The sequence below is a fragment of the Symphalangus syndactylus genome, chromosome 18 (assembly GCF_028878055.3).
Source record: "Symphalangus syndactylus isolate Jambi chromosome 18, NHGRI_mSymSyn1-v2.1_pri, whole genome shotgun sequence".
In the NCBI taxonomy this organism is placed as follows: Eukaryota; Metazoa; Chordata; class Mammalia; order Primates; family Hylobatidae; genus Symphalangus; species Symphalangus syndactylus.
Genome location: NC_072440.2, coordinates 107,734,330 through 107,753,394, shown reverse-complemented (window position 1 = coordinate 107,753,394; position 19,065 = coordinate 107,734,330). Strand labels below are relative to the sequence as shown.

At 37.5% G+C, this 19,065-nt stretch overlaps 1 long non-coding RNA gene across 1 annotated transcript in view; it reads left to right on the top strand.

Moving 5' to 3' along the window:
* The window catches only part of LOC129468315 (uncharacterized), a 281,703-nt gene that overhangs the window by 212,861 nt on the left and 49,777 nt on the right, over positions 1-19,065 (top strand). Inside the window, exon 3 of the long non-coding RNA XR_008652600.2 lies at positions 4,082-4,174. This is a non-coding gene — a long non-coding RNA (uncharacterized lncRNA). The remainder of the gene's footprint in view (positions 1-4,081; positions 4,175-19,065) is intronic.

The window sequence follows — 19,065 nt, the reverse complement described above, 5'->3', positions numbered from 1 at the left end:
GATGGTAACGAGCTGAACCTGCAGAAGTTCTCAGTATGTTCTCAGCCAGAATTCTCTGCTTTTCCCCCTGGACTGGCGAGGCATTGACTACAGAAAAATTTCTTTTTCATATGGTTTTTTTTTTTTTTATTTCTAAAATGAACTAGTAATAAGAAAATTAAAAAAAAACACACCAAAGAAAGTATCAGTATGAATATAAGATACTCATATGCTGACTGATGAAACTGCTAATGGAGCTGTCTCCCTTAAAAGACATTTTTCACAAAAGCTGATCACAATTTGAGTGCCCATGACTACCAAACAGCAGGAGGAAGAGCAGGTTGCAAATTCCTGGCACCTTTACAGAAGAAAGCTGAATTGTTTGGCTTAGGCAAACAAGTTTATGCTTGGTTATAAAGCAGATATTTATCTTTTAATCAAATTTTAAAGTAATAAATACCTAAGAGACAATTAGAAATAAAACTTCGTAGACTATATTCCTCATTTGGCAAAATATTATGCTGGAAATTTAAAGCAAAATAATAGATGTCTTGCGAATTGTTAGACACCAGAATTAGAAACCATGGAGTCTTAGACAGTGACATTCCAGATCAGATTATTCAATCTTGGGATTTGATGCAATGCCTCAAACTAGGGTCAACATGAGGTTTACAGTACAAGGCAATGCAATCGTTCTCGAAATACAACTTATTTCATGCTATCTGTGGGGTTGTAGTGCTGACGGCTTGGTAGAAGGCAGGTTTCAAAGTAAAAATTTCTCATTTTTCCATTCAGTGGTAAATTCTGTCAACATACATAGCAATTTCAACACATGTCTGAACTATGCCCTTAATGTTCAGGGTTTTGTCCAGATTTTCTTTTTTTTTTTTTTTTTTTGAGATGGAGTCTCACTCTGTCGCCCAGGCTGGAGTGCAGTGGCGCAGTCTCTGCTCACTGCAAGCTCCGCCTCCCGGGTTCACGCCATTCTCCTGCCTCAGTCTCCCGAGTAGCTGAGACTACAGGTGCCTGCTACTACGCCCGGCTAATTTTTTGTATTTTTAATAGAGACGGGGTTTCACCGTGGTCTCGATCTCCTGACCTCGTGATCTGCCCGCCTCGGCCTCCCAAAGTGCTGGGATTACAAGCGTGAGCCACCGTGCCCGGCCTGTCCAGATTTTCAAAATAAACATCACTCATAAAATAGATTTTGTTCTGGTTTGGTAAGACTAAAATGCATACATTATATAGTTCTTTTGTTTCTTCTAGCCCTCTGATACGTAAGAACAAAGACACATTTATATAAAAGTTGTTAAAATTTTAGGCAGCCTAAATTCTATTTTTAAGTAAGAAAGAGATAATAAAAATGCTATATTTTTTCTCACAATGAAGTTCAAGGAAAAGTTGAGAAAGACAATTCAGAGAAGAGGCTTTTAAATTTTTCATTTATCAAAAAGTATTTTAGAAATCCCTAAAATGATCCAAGAATAGCAAAATCGTTTCATGAGACATAAATATATTTCCCCACAATTTTAGATTTTCTCTGACACCTGAATATGCACTCATACTTCTTGAATGATACTGAGCAGACAACACAGCCTGCTAATATAACAATCAACAAAATATCATCAGTCCTGGACAGGTCTGCGCAAATATCAAAAGTAAATTCCTTTTGTTCAAAATAAAAGCCACTGGGAGAAAATAAAGTTTTGTGGAGCAAAAAAGATTCTCCCTTAGATAAGATGATGTGGTGTATATAAATTAAACACTCAGTTGACACACAAAAAATTTATCCTTTTTCTTAAAATAATTTCTGCCCAATATGTTTTAGGAGCTCTAAGCAAAAGTTAAAATATTAGTTGCTTATTATAAAGCAAATAAACTAAAATAAAGATGATTATATATCTTTCGCTGAGTTAAAGTGTTCTCATTGAAATATCATGATAGTATCTTGGAAACGTAAGTAATTTAAAGAAATTACTATCAAACAATGTAAAAATCAAAAACTGATGATAGAACTCACGTACTTTCCTTTGTCATTCATGTCAGGAATTGGCTTGCATTTTAATTTTAATTCCTCTCCCCAAATCCCTCATATCTTTGCATTCATTATAATATTTTAAGAAAAATGATATTTGTCTCACATTTTACTTTTTTACATGTAAATTATCTTTTCAATACTCAAAATTCTTGGGATAGAAATTAATATGTGATCCCTATTTATGAATAAAGAAAGTGAAGTTGAGGAAGGTGAATGATATCTTTTAGAATTTCAGAATATTATTTCCACAAAAAGAATCTATTGCTTTGTAGAAAACACTTATAAAAAAGAGGATTCTTAAATGCATTATTATAAAGTGAAATCAGTCAAACTATATATGATTCCAACTATGTGACATTCTGGAAAGGGCGAAATTATGCATCAGTAAAAACATCAGCAGTTGCCAGGGGTAGGGATGGGCAGAGATGAATAGATGGCACATAGAGGATTCTTATGGCAGTGAAACTATTCTGTATGATACTATAATAGTGGATAGATTTGATTATGCATTTGTCAAAACCCATAGAACTGTGCCACACCAAGAATGAACACTGGTGTCAGCTATGGACTTTTGTTAATAAGAATACGCCAATATTGGCTCATCAATTATAAAACGCAGTACACCAATACAAGATGCAAATAGGGGAAACTGTGTATGTTGGGAAGGGGATGAGGGAACAATGTAATACTCTTCAATTTTTCTATAAACCCAAAACTGTCCTAAAAATAAGTTTACACTAAAAAAATCAAAATCACACCCATGTGCCCTTTTTCCACTTGAAGATATTCCAATGTCATTTGAAGATATGAGTATCAGAAAGTGATGCTTGCTGACCTTTAAAATCAGGCAGCCCTGCTCGTGATCAGGTTCAGGCTAGTCCATAATAACTACTCTGCACTGGGTCTGCACCCAATACTCACTCATTATGTTCCACCCCAGACGAGCTCCTCTGAATCCAGGTTTCCGTATTTCTAGAGGATAATAACTGTTAAAGAGGGAAATAGGTTCAACAGCAGAAAAGAGAACGTTGTTTTAGTCTAACAATGAAAAAAGTGGATAATCTAAAAAATCATAATTTTTTGAGACCGTCCACACGATTGCAACTATGAGACTATGGCGGCTATTGCAACTATCAGACTACTGAAACTATGAAGCTGCAAGGTCCCCATGTGACCTGAGTTTCTTCTGAGGAGCATGGGGCACACAAATGGTTCCATCTGGAAGCACTCCAGGAAAAGAGCCCCCCTGAAGGCCCTGGGCCAACATTACTGGCAGGTTGGAATCCCTGGGAGCCCTAGACACCAGGCACCTGCCCCATAACCCCTACAGCTGGCTTTTCCCCACCGGCAGCTCACGTGCTCACAGGAATGGTTGCAGGCAGCACTGCAGACACCAAAGGTCGCTCTCCACTTCAGTGACACGGTTGTGCAGGGACTGCCTAGTTTTGAGGGTAACACAGGAGTCCACGGGAAACTTAGGTGTATTTAGGCACAGACACAAAACTTGCCTGTGCACCGGGCCCTTCTTAACGTGGGGCCAATGCCATCTGCCCCTGAGGGAAGGGTGGAAACACACCTGCCCAGATAACAGGAAACGGTTTTCTACCACTGAGGAAAGGTAAAAAAAAACACCCCTCTCCCTACATAACACTAGGCAGAAATCTCACTCCTCCCCAGGAGTCCGCACTGACACAGTGAACCTCGGAGGTGGCTGTGGGGGCAGGGATGGAGACACCACACACCCAGATACCAAGCAGAGTGTGCTGTCACCTGTGGGCAGGGCAAGGTTGTGTGCAGGACACAGGCCTGCCTTCCAGACTATGCAGAGTGATTTCCCTGCGGGAGGAAAGGATGCTAAGAAAGTTGCTTTCTTGAAGCTCTGACACACGGGGCCTGCCTGAGCCTGAGTCTGGTGTGGAGAAAACACACGCTTTGCTCTCAGGAATAGCAGCCGCCCCTTCCACTGGGTAGCAGGAAACCGGCCGCTGGGAAGGGCATGTGGTCCGAGAGGGCAGCACACTGACAGTAAAGGCGGATGACTGAACGTGTTCTCTGGCACTCCAGGTCCCAGACTGAGCTCAGGCCAGTGGCAGGCTACTACTGAAGGGATCTGAAGGATGCAGTACACCCAAGGTAACTTCGGAAACAACAAAACAGGTAGGGCCCAAGTGCAGACTACGTGGACTCAACACACCGTAGTTAAGAGCCTGGCAGAGAAAATCCAGTCAGGTCCATAAGTAAATATTCTGTTTTCACAGAGACCGATTTCTACACCCAGCATACATATCTTTCATGAATAAAGGCGAATAAAGCCTTTCTCACGCAAATAAAAGCTGAGGGAATTTGGGAGGCAAAAGAAAAATGATATCAAGTGGAAATTAAAATATACACAAAGGAATGCAAGAGCTATGATTTGTAAATACAAGCTACCTATATGAGACACGTTTCCCGTTTTAATCATATCAAAATAAGTAAAGCATTTAAATAAAAATAATGCAAAGAGTTGTGGGCTTGATGACATATGTCAGAACAAAATGTATGACGATAGTACGAAGGATAGGAGGAGAGAGAAAAAAGTTGCTAGGACTGTATATTACATGTGCTGTGGTTTAATATTATTTAAAGGTCATCTGTATTAAGAATAATGTGAATGTTGCAAACCTCAGAGAAATCAGAGAAATAAATAAATAGGGTAAAAAGGATGAGACCAATCAGCCAAAAGTAGAGATGAAATGGAAACATAAAAACATAATTATTTCAAACTAAGGAAATGGGAAAAATACAGAAAAAAAAAAACCCAGATGGCACCAATAGGAGATGACAAATTAGATGTCAAATTTTAATAAAAATATATTAATAATTATGTGAGGTATTAGTCTCTTGAAAGATAAAATTAAAGGTCAAGATGCTTATATTGGATGAAAAGCAAAGACCAACTATGTGTTGTCTACATGTAGCACACATTAAAAATAAGTAGAAGGAACAGTAGATTGTGGAAACACAATTCCAAAAGAAGCTGGATGAGCTATATAAACATTGGATGAAGTAGATTTTAAAATAAGTGATATTACCAGGAATAATGAGAAACATTGCATGATAATTAAGGGTCAATTCATCAAGAATTAAGAAAAACTTTTAAATATATAACAGAGCTTCCAATAATATCAAGCAAAACCCAACAAAACAGAATTTTTTTTCAAATATCATAAATATTGTTGGAAATTAAAACACTTCTTTCTCTCTCCATTATTGATGGGATAAATACAGAAAATTAGTAAATATATAGAAAATTTGAACAATACTATTAAACTTTTTTTTATTTTTGGACGGAGGGTCTTGCTCTGTTGCCAGAACTGGGACTGGAATGTAGTGATACAACAGCTCACTACAGCCTGGAACCCCTGGGCGAAAGCTTTTCTCCCACTTCAGCCTCCCAAAGTTCTGGAATTATAGGAATGAGCTACTCTGCCCAGCATCCAAAATATTTTGAAATTAAAAATGACATTTATAAATAATTCACTGGTCAGATAAAAAGGTACAAGGGAAATAAGGAAATATTTTGAATGGGATTATATGAAAACACATCATATCAAAATATGTCATATGGAGCTAAAACATCGCATAGAGGAATATTTATAGCATTAAATATTTACTTTAGAAACAAATCTCAAATCAATTATCTACACTTACACTCAGGAAACTACAAAAAGGAGGAACAAATTTAATTAAAATCTATCCAACAGAAGGAAATAATACAAATGAAAATAGAAATCAATGAAAATGAAAGTTAATAAAAGCAAAAGCAAAGAAGAATAAAATCAATAAATTCTAGTCAGTTTCATTAAGAGAACTAGAGGAGGCACAAATTGCCAGTGAAAGATAGGCCATCACAACAGATACAACAGATATTAAAACGATCATAATAGAATATTGTGAACAACTTATTGCAATAAATTTGAAAACTTAGATGAATGCTTTTGCTCTAAGAAACAAGAAAACAAAGGAAAAGTGACAAGGCAAGTATGTCCAAACATACCACTTTTATTCAAAATTATATTGAAACTTCTACTTAGTAGAATAAAGCAAGACAAAAAAAAATTAAAGACAAACTGATCAGGAAGAAAGAAACAAAATTACCTTTATTCAGAAATGGCATGATCATCGAGTTAGAAAAGTCTAAGGATTTATAAAATTGGTAGCAGTTTAGAGTGTTTACGGTGGTCACAGGATATAAGGTCTACAAACGAGAAGCCATTTGATTTCTATATATTATAACCAATGGGAGTTTGAACTTAAAAACCAGGACTTCTTATAATCACATAAAAATTGTGAAATATTTTGGGGTAAATTTCACAAAATATGCACAACATCTGTGCACTGAATATTACAAGTAATTGCAGAGAGAAATGAAACAGAAGTCACAAATTGGGAGAAAGTACTGGTAAACATTTATTAAATTATCTACACTCCATATCATGTTTATAACGTATTCAGCATAAATAAGAAATCCTTGCAATTCAATAAAAGGACAATATAATTACAAGGTAGGGAAACAGGTACTTTCCAAAGAGATGTAAAAATGGCCAATTAGAAGCAAAAATGTGTTCAACATTATTAGCAATTAGGGAAATACACATTAAGACCACTTGTATATTTATCAGAATGGCAAAGCAAAATTTCCTGTTATACCAAGTGTTGGTGAGGATGTGAAGCTACTAGAAGTCTCATACATCAGTGGTGAGAGAGGAAAAACTGTGAGTTCTCTTAGGAAAGTTTTTATCAAGCCAAAATCTACTTATCTTATGATCTAGCAATGTTAGTCTTAAGTATTTATCCATTAAAAATAAAAATAACTGAGAGCAAAGGACCTATACATGTATGCTTTTAAAAGTTTTGTTCAGCCGGGCGCGGTGGCTCACGCTTGTAATCCCAGCACTTTGGGAGGCCGAGGCGGGCGGATCACGAGGTCAGGAGATCGAGACCACGGTGAAACCCCGTCTCTACTAAAAATACAAAAAATTAGCCGGGCGTGGTGGCGGGCGCCTGTAGTCCCAGCTACTCAGAGAGGCTGAGGCAGGAGAATGGCGTGAACCCGGGAGGCGGAGCTTGCAGTTAGCCCAGATTGCGCCACTGCACTCCAGCCTGGGCGACAGAGCGAGACCCCGTCTCAAAAAAAAAAAAAAAAAAAAAAAGTTTTGTTCATAAAAGTTAAAAACTGCACACAACTCAAACGTACATCATCTGATGAGCGGATAAACGAATTGTGGTATATTCATAAAATTGGGTACTATTCAACAATAAAGAAAATAAACTATATATATATATAAATAAATGAATTTCAAAACTTTCAAGCAAAGTGAAGCCAGAAATTAAAAAGTACATAAGCTACAGTTTTATAATATGCCATCCTAGGAAAGGCCAAACTCTAAGGGCAATAAACAATTCAGTGCTTGTGATGGTCTAGGTGAGGGGGAAGGACTCGACCCTAAAAAGGGGCATCTTTGTTGAATGGATCAAAATGTTCTATACCTTGATCATGGTGGTGGCTGTGTGAGTATATGCATTTATGAAAACATCAAAGTGTGTTTCTGTGTGTGCGTGTTCTGAAAGTGAAGAGAAAAATAGTCAATTGGAGGATTTCTTTTTCTTTTCTTTTTTTTTTTAGATGGAGTTTTACTCTTGTTGCCCAGGCTGGAGTGCAGTGGCATGATCTCGGCTCACTGCAACCTCTGTCTCCTGGGTTCAAGCAATTCTCCTGCCTCAGTCTCCTGAGTAGCTGGGATTACAGGCACGCGCCACCACACCCAGCTAATTTTGTGTTTTTAGTAGAGATCGGGTTTCCCCATGTTGGTCAGGCTGGTCTCGAACTCCTGACCTCAGGTGATCTGCCTGTCTCAGCCTCTCAGAGTGCTGGGATTATAAGCGTGAGCCACTGCACCTGGCCTGGAGGTTTTATAATAACATTAGATATATTTAAGTGTATACATCAGCAACATTTATGTTCAAATTTTATGAAAAGTGTATGTTTTCTCAAAAAGTAAAATATGCTTGACATATATATTAGAAATAAGGATCCACTCTTAAAATGACATCTGTCCATTCATTCACTTATATTTATTGAATGTATAGCTATGTGAAAAATTCTATTTTAGATTTAACTACTCTTTTTTGTACTAAAGTTATGTTTTCCTTTTAAATAGGGGCTTATTTAGCATAATGCTAATACACATTTCTTATATTTTATATTCCTTCTCAAACTATACTCTTTATCAATTTCTATTGTAAAATTTGGATTTAATATATATGTGTAAAGTTTATTCTACCCCTCCATTGTTAGGACATTAAGTCAGAAACTGGGCACACAGAGTAAACTTTACTTGCTTATCTCTTAAAATTTTGCATACGTAGTTTGAGATCATTGACACTGCTAATGTTACTCAGACCCATAGAACACATCCGGTATGTAGGACGCTCAAAACACACATTAACTGTCTTCTAGAAACTCTCACTGACCTCTTCAACAAGCTTTTCTAACTGAACTGTATTTACGCAATAGAAAATGTGAGCATTTTAAACAAAGGGACAGCCTGATAAGTTAGCACATTGACTCAATGATGCTGTCGATGACGCTAGTCATATTCATCATCTGCATCCTCTCTAATAATAACTGCAGAAGAATTATTTTATGTCTTCATGAAAAAAGTAGTCATGTTTTCTCACGAGTGATTTGTCTTCTGTCTCAGCTTCCAAGAAGGTTAGCAGCACATTTGCAAGCGCTCAGTATTTCAGAAGACTTATTTTTTATAATACTTCATCTCTGCATTATCCCATTTTTTTCTTCTAATCTTTGCCTTTGGCAGTTTTCTTACTTTCCTATATTTATGTTTTTGCAATTTCCTTACTTATTTATATTTATCTTGTGTTACATCAGTTTGGAAAATGGGTAGGAGGTACATAGATGATTAATGAGAGAAAAAAGGAGAAAGAGAGAAGAAAGAAAAAAGAAAAAGAGAGAGAGAAAGGGAGGGAGGGAGGGAGTAAGGAAGGAAGGATGGAAGAGAGAGAGAGAGAGACATTTCTAAGACATTATGCCCCTGCTGGTCCGCCTGAGGAGGAGCACATCTCCTGCTGCCTGGGCTGAAGGCTGGGGTAGCTAAAATGCACACATTTCGGTGGCAGCAACCACCAGTCCACACAATGAGTTGGTTTCCAAGTCCTTGTAGTGAGAAGATGTCACCACAACTTAATGCAAGGGGTTTAGATATAACTTAGTTCTTTTACAATCTGTACTAATGCTATTTTTAGTGAAGAAACTCTTTGATTAGGAATATTTATTTATAGGGCTTTTTAGTTTACAAAGAAAGGGCTGTGGAGAAGTGTCTGGAGGAAGCCTATGAAGACAAATGGTGCTCTGCATGACGAAAAACATATTGAAGATTGTGGTTGTCTTGACCATGCTTTCAGGAGATCTTAGTTCAGACAAATAAAAGGATATATTTTATTTAAAGAGGAAGGAGCAAAGAGAAGTGAATGGAGTGCTAGAGAAGAAATTATCAGAGGAGGCATCTGAAAACCTCAGAAAGTAAAATGCCTCCAAGCCCACCGGGGTGAAGACTGCCCTAGCTCACGTGATTCACAGGACTGAGGGTGGGGGCGGGGGGCACGCTCCATACCCAGGGTGGGTGAGGTGGGTGGAGGTGTGGGGTTTGAGCAGCCACCACTTAAAGTCTGTATGTGTAGTTAGTATTTGGGGTTTTGAGACAGATTGAAGGTGTGTAGGAAGCTTTTTGATCTGGCAACCAAGTAAGTTTCCTGAGGAGGCTAAATTCACTATCATCCCATGCCCAGAGCTGCCTGGCCTGTCTACTCTGTGCAAAGGTAACGCCACCCTTTAGGCATGTAGATTTTCCATACATTACACCACAGGAAGTTTCCTCATCACGTCAGACCACTTCCTCATATCTGTGACCTTCAAGTCATCACTTCTGCCATCTGGAAATGGGCTTCAGTGTCTGATTTGAATTTCTACGGCTAATATTTTATAATGGCATTCAGGAAATTAAAAATTAAAGTAGGAAGTCTGAGTAAAAAGTAATAAACTTGTACTGAGAGGCTTCTAGACATGTAAATATCTGGAATGCAGGTTATGTAATTTACAAATGATGAAAAAGTTAGCTGTGTGAATGGTCCAAAGTTCTACAATTATCTGAGGCAAATTCTCTTCTTTTTAAATGGTAAAATCAACAAAGCCTACTGGCTACCACAAAACTCCACATTTTCTTTATTAGCCAAGAGATTCAACTATTTTCATTTTTGCCGAATTCCCAGAGAACCCAGCAACTCCAACACTCAGATGTTGAGTTTCACAGCCTTTCGTCATTTCTGAGAGATGAGCCATCATCTGTTCTTTGAGCCTGCATGTTTCTGTCCTTGCTTGACATACTCTAGTTCAAGTTGTCTTCTGCCACTTAGACTTAAAAGATGCTGGCACCTAAAGATATGTTTTTGGAGACATATTCATGCTTAAATATATTATACATTAGGGAAAACAACTTTGTTATGACTTCTCTCTATATTTTGTTTTTCTTCATAATGCACATCATAAAATATCTTTGCAGCCAAAGTGTTAGAGAAGCTTCAAAGCTTCACACACATAGGGTTCGTTTTGCAAGGCAAGGCAGGTCTCCATGACCTACAGCTCTGTTAAAGTGGGGATTTCCACAGATCAGGTCTACGTGCCCCCTTCCAAGGGGCTTTGTGACTGTGCTGCCTGGGAATGGCTCTCTGAGCAGTGATGCTGCTGAGGATGGCAGGACAGGCCTTGGGAAGGTGCTCCAGAGGACAGGGCAGCCTATGCAAGGCTGGAGGAGGGTGTGCACCTGGATGAGGTTCCAGAGAGCAAGGGGCCAGAGGGGAAGAGAGGTGGTAAAGTGTGGAGTGGACATAACACAGGCAGTGTGGACGGACCAGGGTGGGCCTCACGGGCCATAGTCAGGACCTGGGCCTCTACCCTGGAAGAGAGAGCAGAGGCTGGCCCCAGAATTCAGGGGTGGGGGAAGGTGGGGGAGGCCTTGAGTTCATTAAAGTGTGCATTACCTCACATGTTTATTGTTTTTTGTAATTCTTTTTAATCACAAAAACATCATGTTTTAGTATCTACTGTCAGCAATCTTCAAGAATATAATGCATCATTATTAACTCTGGTCGCCATGCTGTTCATTAGAGCTGTTGAACTTACTCCTTCTGTCTAACTGAAATGTGTAATCTTTGTCCAACATCGCACCCCAGCCCCCAGCCCCTGGCAACCAGTGTTTTACTTTCTAGTTCTGCGAATTCAACTGCTTTAGGTCCCACGTGTATAAGTGTGATAATCACATGGTTTTTGTCTTTCCCTCCCTGCCTCTTCTGCTTAGCAGAACGTCCCTGTTCATCCATGTGGTCACAAATGACTGAACTTTTTATTAAGGCTAAATACTACTCCATTGTGTAAATATATGTCACACCTCATGTGATAAATACATACAATTTTCATTTGTCAATTAAAATGAATGAAAAGTTTAAAATAAAATTATTTATATAATGGAACTGCATTACAAAGTGTCAAAATTTTGTATTTATCATCATTAATTCATGTCTGTATTTGTCTTCTTAATTTGTAGGAGGTATCTTCATAACATGAGTGATTTTTATTTGGACAAGTTCTTCACACAAATTAATTTTAGAACTAAAAGGGGAAAATATATGTTGAACTCAAATGAGCAAGCAGTTCCCAGTTTTTTGCAAATTACTCAGCAGTTGGACTTAATATAACACATAGCCCTACCCCTGTAGGCAAGTGGATGATTTAAGATCAAGATATTTCATGTACTTCATATTCTTATGATGATTTTTATAAATGAGATTTATTTAAAAACTTGTCATGATTGTATGTTTTTTGATTTAGCAAACATGCCTGATAGGTAATCAACAACAGGCTTCACATTCTGTTATCTGTTGTATTAAAACACACTTCATGAAGTACTCGTGAAGTAATAGAATCTTACCTCTAATGTAATCTATAGTGCATTCTACATTGTTTTGTATTCTTATAATTACTATTTTTAATATCTCAACTAAAAAAAAGTATTCATCCCTTCCACCCCTGCCTATGGTTATTTTTTAAAAATCATTTTTATTTTTCTTTCTGTATTTCTTGCTTTACCTCTGAAGTTATTTTTATGTTGGTATTTTCAGGTTTCTTATTAGAAACACTGTTAGTCATCAGGAGACTAAGCAGTGTTTTAAATCTGTACCAACTGTTATGTAATCAAGAAATTTACTTTTTCTATCAACCCTTATACAAATTTAGATTCCACAGACCACGAAAATATCTCGGTTTTGCACTTTTCATTTATATTTAATATGTGAATTTTGTTGCTATTAGGGTGACTATATGTTGTGTGAAATATGAACTTTAGTCATTTACTGTTTTAATAAAAATATAATTGCAAATGAAATTGCAGATCACTACTCCATTTTACTGCATTTTTCCAACAATAATTCTGCTTACACAAAGCTCAAATAGCCACTTAATGAGGTCAATTCAGAGGGAAACATTTTTGCCTCTTAGCACCTGAGCTAAGAGCTTAAGCAAAGGCTTGGGGTGGAGGTGGCTTGGAGAGACTGAGCAGGGCAGCTTCTCCTGAGTGCAGCTGGTGACACCCCAGAACACGTGCTCAGTGGCCGGAGTACTCTCCTGCTATACAAATCTCTACAGTATAACTGTCTATGTACTGGCTTTGTTAAAAGATTCCAAATGTTTGAATATACTTTCGATTAACTTGGTCATCCCATAATATCCGTGATCTCTGAGTACTTAAGGAATTTCTTGCTGTATCAGTGTTTGTGTGAATACATGGTTTTACTACTGAATTAGGTTCAAAGCATTAACTGCAAAGCCTGAGTTGCTTCCTGAGGTTTGCAACCAAGAACCCCAACTGCTATGCATATGAGATTTAACTCACTCCCACAAGCAAGCGAGACTGCTGTATCCACCGGTTTGACACACCCTGAGCCCACCACACTGGAGAGGAGCCCATGAATAAGGCAGTCAAGAGCAGTCGGCACAGCAAATATTCATGGTCATGTTAACGCCTCACAGCAAATATTCATGGTCATGTTAACGCCTCGCTCTGGGAGCTTATGGTTAAATGAGGGAGGGGTCGCTGAAATAGTTAACTTGGCTCACTGTGGTGAATGAGAGTCATACACAAATCATTACAGAAGCCCCAGAAGACAAGAGTAGGTAGAATTAGGGAATTAGGGAATTAGGGAAGGTTTCCCAGAGAATACAGTAGGTAACTTGAAACAAGAATTAGCAATATTCTGGAAGGTAGGAAGAGTTACTCTGTATGTGTGTGTGTGTGTGTGTGTGTATGTGTGTGATGGGATGAATTGCTGGGGAGAATGAGAACTGAATTCTAAGTGAAGGGAGTATCCTCTGGATAGTATACATGATACTGAGCATAAAGCCATTAAACTATAATACAGGCTCTTATCATTAGGGCATTTAAAGGTGTTCACAGGAAATATCACAGTGCTATGCAATAGGGAGTCGACTTTTATAATTGAGATTCTCTGCTGGAATACCACTTCCCTCCAGCGTGACTTTAACTCCCACCCCATCCAGTCACTGAAACTGCTGAGGGCGTACAGCCTCCAGTGATCCCATAGAGAAAATAGAAAAACAAATAGAAGCTGTGCTTAGATTAGAGACAGAAGGCTACTATGGTTTTATCAGCCATTATAGAAAGTGTACATTAATGACTAAGTATTTTTATATTGTAAGCTAAATATGTGTTTAAACTAAGAAATGATTGCTCTTTGGTCAATAATATATACTCTGAAGAAAAACACAGACATTCTGGGGACACCAGACCAAGGGGTGCGAGAATATCCTGAGACACCAAGAATAGAATCCACATGAAACCAGTGTGGAATAAATTCCTTGAATCCTACCAGTTATGGGCTGTCATGATTCTTTAGCGGCCAGGTGAAGAGATGGGTGTCAAAACACACTGCTTGCCATTTAGGACTGGTGGATATAACTGTAAGAAACCTTTTGTCCTTCAATCCCTGCTGCTTGTGACAATGGTTGGGCATGGGACTATTCATAAGAATTAAATCCAAAATAGATTAGAGAGAAATTTGCAATTATAAAGCATCTATCAGTAATTGGTATGTCTAAGATGAAAGTCTGGAGTAGGAAAAGTGATATTGAACACTGTACTTTAATGGCTGTTAGATATTTAAGAAATGTCATGGTTGTCGTGCAGATATGAACTCTATAATAAAATAAAAGCTATTTGCTTGTTTCAGGCTTACATCAGAAAAGAGAGAAGGAGAAAAGAATGCCCAAAATATCAGGCACACATTCTTAAGGATAGAATATGGCTATGGGGAAATTCTCAGAGCTGAGGAATAATACTTTTGTTCAATAAGAATGATGCTTTGAAGAAGGAAAAGAAGATGATAATAATTATGTCATTGCTAACAATAACAAATAATACTTGAATAGCCCGTATGTGCCAAGGCTTTTGAGACTATGCACGTAATCCGACAACAGCACTATGAGCTATTTGGAGATCTTTTTGATTATGAGGGACAGAAACCAAGTTGTAATTGGTTTAAAGAAAAACTGCTAGCAATAATGCATGATGATAACATGGACTTATAAAGCTCATAGTATATTCCAGGCACTGTTCTAAGTTCTTGCATAGATTAGCTTCCCAACCCTGTGAAGTAGGTACAGATGAGGAGGCACAGAGAGTGTGCATGATTTGTTCATGATCACACAGCTGGGAAGAGTCAACCTGTGTTTTGAACTGACTCCAATGCCACATTTTTACCCATCTGATAGGAAACTGTGACTCATGTCATTAAAACACTAAGGTAGACCATGCATCTGGCAGCACTGCGTGTCCTTGCTGAAGGAATGTCACCAGGGCTCTGTCTCTATTTCTCAGCTCTGCTTTCATTTGCTTCGAAAACTCTTCAGTGTCCTGCACACATGCTCCCCCGTGGTAGCAGCGTTGCATTTCACATGCTTTAGCAACACTGCTAGAGAGAGTATGCCTCTTTCCTAATAAGCTCCAGCAAAAGTTCTCGGTTATTTCTCACAATTTAACGTCTTGAGCCTATATCTGTTTTGTTAGAAATCACTGTGACTGTCAATTATTGGGACTAAACCCATACCAGTTTCTGGAGCATAAGGTATAAAGTTAGCCCCAACTGAATCCATGAACTGGATGTAGGAAAGGGTGGTTCCTCAAAGAAGAAACAAGGTGCTGCCAATAGAAAAAATATTACTAGATTCAGGGCAAGTCAAAAATAGTAGATAGCCATTACCCCAAAAGTTATACAGTAAATGAAGTTCAGTAGAGGCAATTTGGCTTTGAGGCCAACCCTCTTAAGTGAATAAATTAGTCTTTTTTGGTTTATTCTGCAATTCATGCCTATTCTTTGAAAACCTCCATCATCAAAGGTCTATTATAACCTTACCATTTTACTAGTGTGATCTGGGGAATAGGTGGAGTTAAACAGTGGGGAGAAAAGTTAAAGCCTATAATTGTTAGAAGCTACACCACTAAGGAGAAACAATTCAGGCAAACACAAACCTACCCTCTTCACCCCTCTTCTGCCCAGCAAGCGTCAAAATAATGGGCGAGGGCTCTGGGTGACATACAAAACAAAACAGCAAAACAAAAGAAAACCTCCAGCTGTTTTATTTGGAGAAGATAGGAAGGGTAACCCCAGAACACCATAGGAGGTGCCATCACTTGCATGGGAAACCTTGCCATTCTCCATTCAGAGGGGAGGTTTTCTCATTTTAAGCAAATCTCCACATCATCTTTAAAAGATCCTATATATATTTACAGATAGATATTTAAACTGGCTGAATAATACCAGGCATAGCCCAACCAGCTAAACAATGCACCTTATAAAGGTCTGTTTTAAAGACACTTATTTCTGTTTAGTGCCTGCAACCACCCTTCATCCAGACACAGCTAGACAAAGAACGTAGGCATTAATACCCAAAGTGAGCATCTTAGACTTGCATGATACTTAATAAAAATAAAAGCATCTGTTTTTTGTTGTAATATATAAAGTTTAGTTTGGTCTTTGTTCAAAACTGTTTATTTCAGTGTACCCAAATATTAGAATCATTAAGTTTTTAAACAACCTTCATAAAAAATTGTTATGGAAACTCGATTATTTTTCTAGCAAAAAAATTAAAGCACACTTTAAAATTTGTATTAATTTGATCTAGGCATTTTTATTCTCATAGAAACTTAAGTTTTAATGATTTTCATAAGAAAAAAGAATTAATATATTTTATGATGGTTAAAATAACCCACATTTCTAAGACAAGTAATTTGACACCCACAGAATATCAACTAAGTGAAACCAATTAACAAGCTGGTCAAACTTTTAAGCATTTAGACTCTGCCTGGCCTTTAGAAATATAATCAGAGAAACAAATGACATATTTAATTAGAAAAGGAGGAAAAATTCTGGAATGCAATATTATATTGGTATGTGTGCAGACATACTGATACAATTCCTTAGCCTTTATTGGGCGCTGGCTATGTGCGCAGTACCATGGTAAACATTGTATGTATTTTATTACTTTAAATATCTCCATTTTTACGAAGAGAAGTGCTAAGGCTTGGTGAAGTCATGCAGATAAGGAAAGATGCGAGACTCTCACTCAGGCCCTGTGTTTACAGGGGGATTTTTACTCATATTGTGACTGCATCTGCCTCTGGCAAGACTTTGTGAAGTATTCAGTCAATTTTTATACGTAAACAATTATAGCAATCCTATAGAATTCAGATGCTGTTGTAAGTTGAATTGTGTCCCAACCAAATTCTTACACTGAAGTCTTAACCTCCGGTGCCCCAGAATATGACTTTATTTGGAAATAGGGTCATTACAGATGCAATTGTTAGTTAAAATGAATCATTCTGGATTAGGATGAGTCTTAATCCAATATGACTAGTGTCCTTATAAAAAGTAGAAATTGACACACAGGCACACACAGGCAGAACACATGCAAAGAAGAAGGCAGAGACCAGGCTTCTGCTTCTAACAAGCTAGGGATCACCAAAGATGGCCAGCAAACACCCGGAGGCTGGAGGAGAGCCTGGGACAGATTCTTCCTCTCCGCCCTGGGAAGAAACCAGCCCTGCAGATACCTTGCTCTCAGATTTCCATCTCCCAGCCAGAGCTGTGAGAGAATTAATTTCCACGGCTTTAAGCCACACAGTTCTTGATGCTTTGTTATGGAACCTTCAGAAACCAATAGATGTTGTCATCCTCCCTCTACCCAAAGAAATTAATAATCAGAGGCTATCTAAAACAGAGAGCCTTTAGCTAAAAGTAGACAAGAGCCTTTAAAATTCAGGCTTTTCTGAATCCAGAACCCCCACTCAGTAGGAGAGCGCCACACAAAAGAGAAAGGGTTAACATCCTTGGCCTGGAACTACTAACAGGATGCTGCACATGTGAGAATGAACTCTGACAGTAAATATTATGTTGTCTAATGTCCACTCTTGATGATAGCATTCATTTTTGATTCAGAATACTACAAGATCAGGGTTCCCTTTTCAAAAAAAGTGTTGATTATTTACATATTCAAAATCCTTCAAAGAAATCCATGTGCTTTGTAAAAAATCTGTACCATTGACATGTACTTTTTGCTAATTGAAATGCACTTTAATTTTGAAAATTATGTCCCATTTCATTAAAGAGTTGAAGACGATCTTTTTAATCAGCCAGTTAAGAGTCATTCAGTTACCAATTTATGATTGTTAAATGTTAAACATATTGTTGATGAGCAGTCATTTATTTAACCTAGATAAAAGTCTTTCCACCTCTCCTCATTAGAAAGTTTACAAAATAAACAATTCTGTGAGAACTATTGAAATCTAGTAACATTTGATTTAGGGAATCAGCAATTCCTGGGTAGGTTTTCTTTATCCCTTTAGAAAATTATCTTATTTTTCCTTTCCTCTAACTCCACTAATGACAATCAAGCAGAGTAATGATAAAGGACATTAATATTGCAATTAAGTTAAATTTTCAAAAATCCTAATAATTATTTGAAAAACTGTAGGCTGCAATCTAAGCTGGTTCTCTTTTTATGCCTATAAAGTCCATTTGTTCCAAAATATTTGGTGAAATTTATATTTCAGAGCAAAAATTAATTGTGGTGCAGTGAGTAGGAATGGAGAAAGAAATCCTGAGATTAATTTAGGATGACTATATTAATTACTTTTTTATTTGAAGTCAATATAAAAATTGGAATTTGAGGAGTAATGTTGATCAGCCTCCTTCTATGAACATTAAAATACACTTATACAAAAAATGTTCACCTTGTCGCTAGAGCTCCAGTGGATATGATTTAATATTGTTGAAATCAGAAGTTTCATTTCCTAGAATAAGCAAAGATGTTTTCCAAAAATCATTATAAGCTGTGGAACAAAAGTGAAGAAGATTAAACTAATACACATATTAATGAAATTTGGGTAGTAATATTGATGGGTGCTGTTTAGAGAGACGGTTATGTGAACACATAATGCTATTGGGCTATTTTTACAAATGTGACATAATAATAAATGCTGTTTCAATATTTGAAGTATATCCTAAAAGATAGTTTATGTATCCTGGGGATGAGAAATACGATCACTTTTGAAAACTCGTTAAGACAAACTCTACCCAAATATAGCAAAAAGTCAATCTCTTTAAAATACTAACAAAGGGCAGTTCAGAGAGTCAGAAAGGAAAGGAGATGGAAAGACTCAAGCAGCACTGTAAGCAGGAAATCTTGCCACCATTTGAGAAAACAGTTTAAACTCAGGATGTTGGTGTGTGTTGGTGGGCGGGGGACAATGGTATTAGACTTTAATATATCATTTGAGAAGCAATTAAGATGAAAATTTTGTTTCCAGTAATAGATTGTCTAAATGAATGGTAAAATTCATTTTTCTGTTTTAGGTTAGACTATC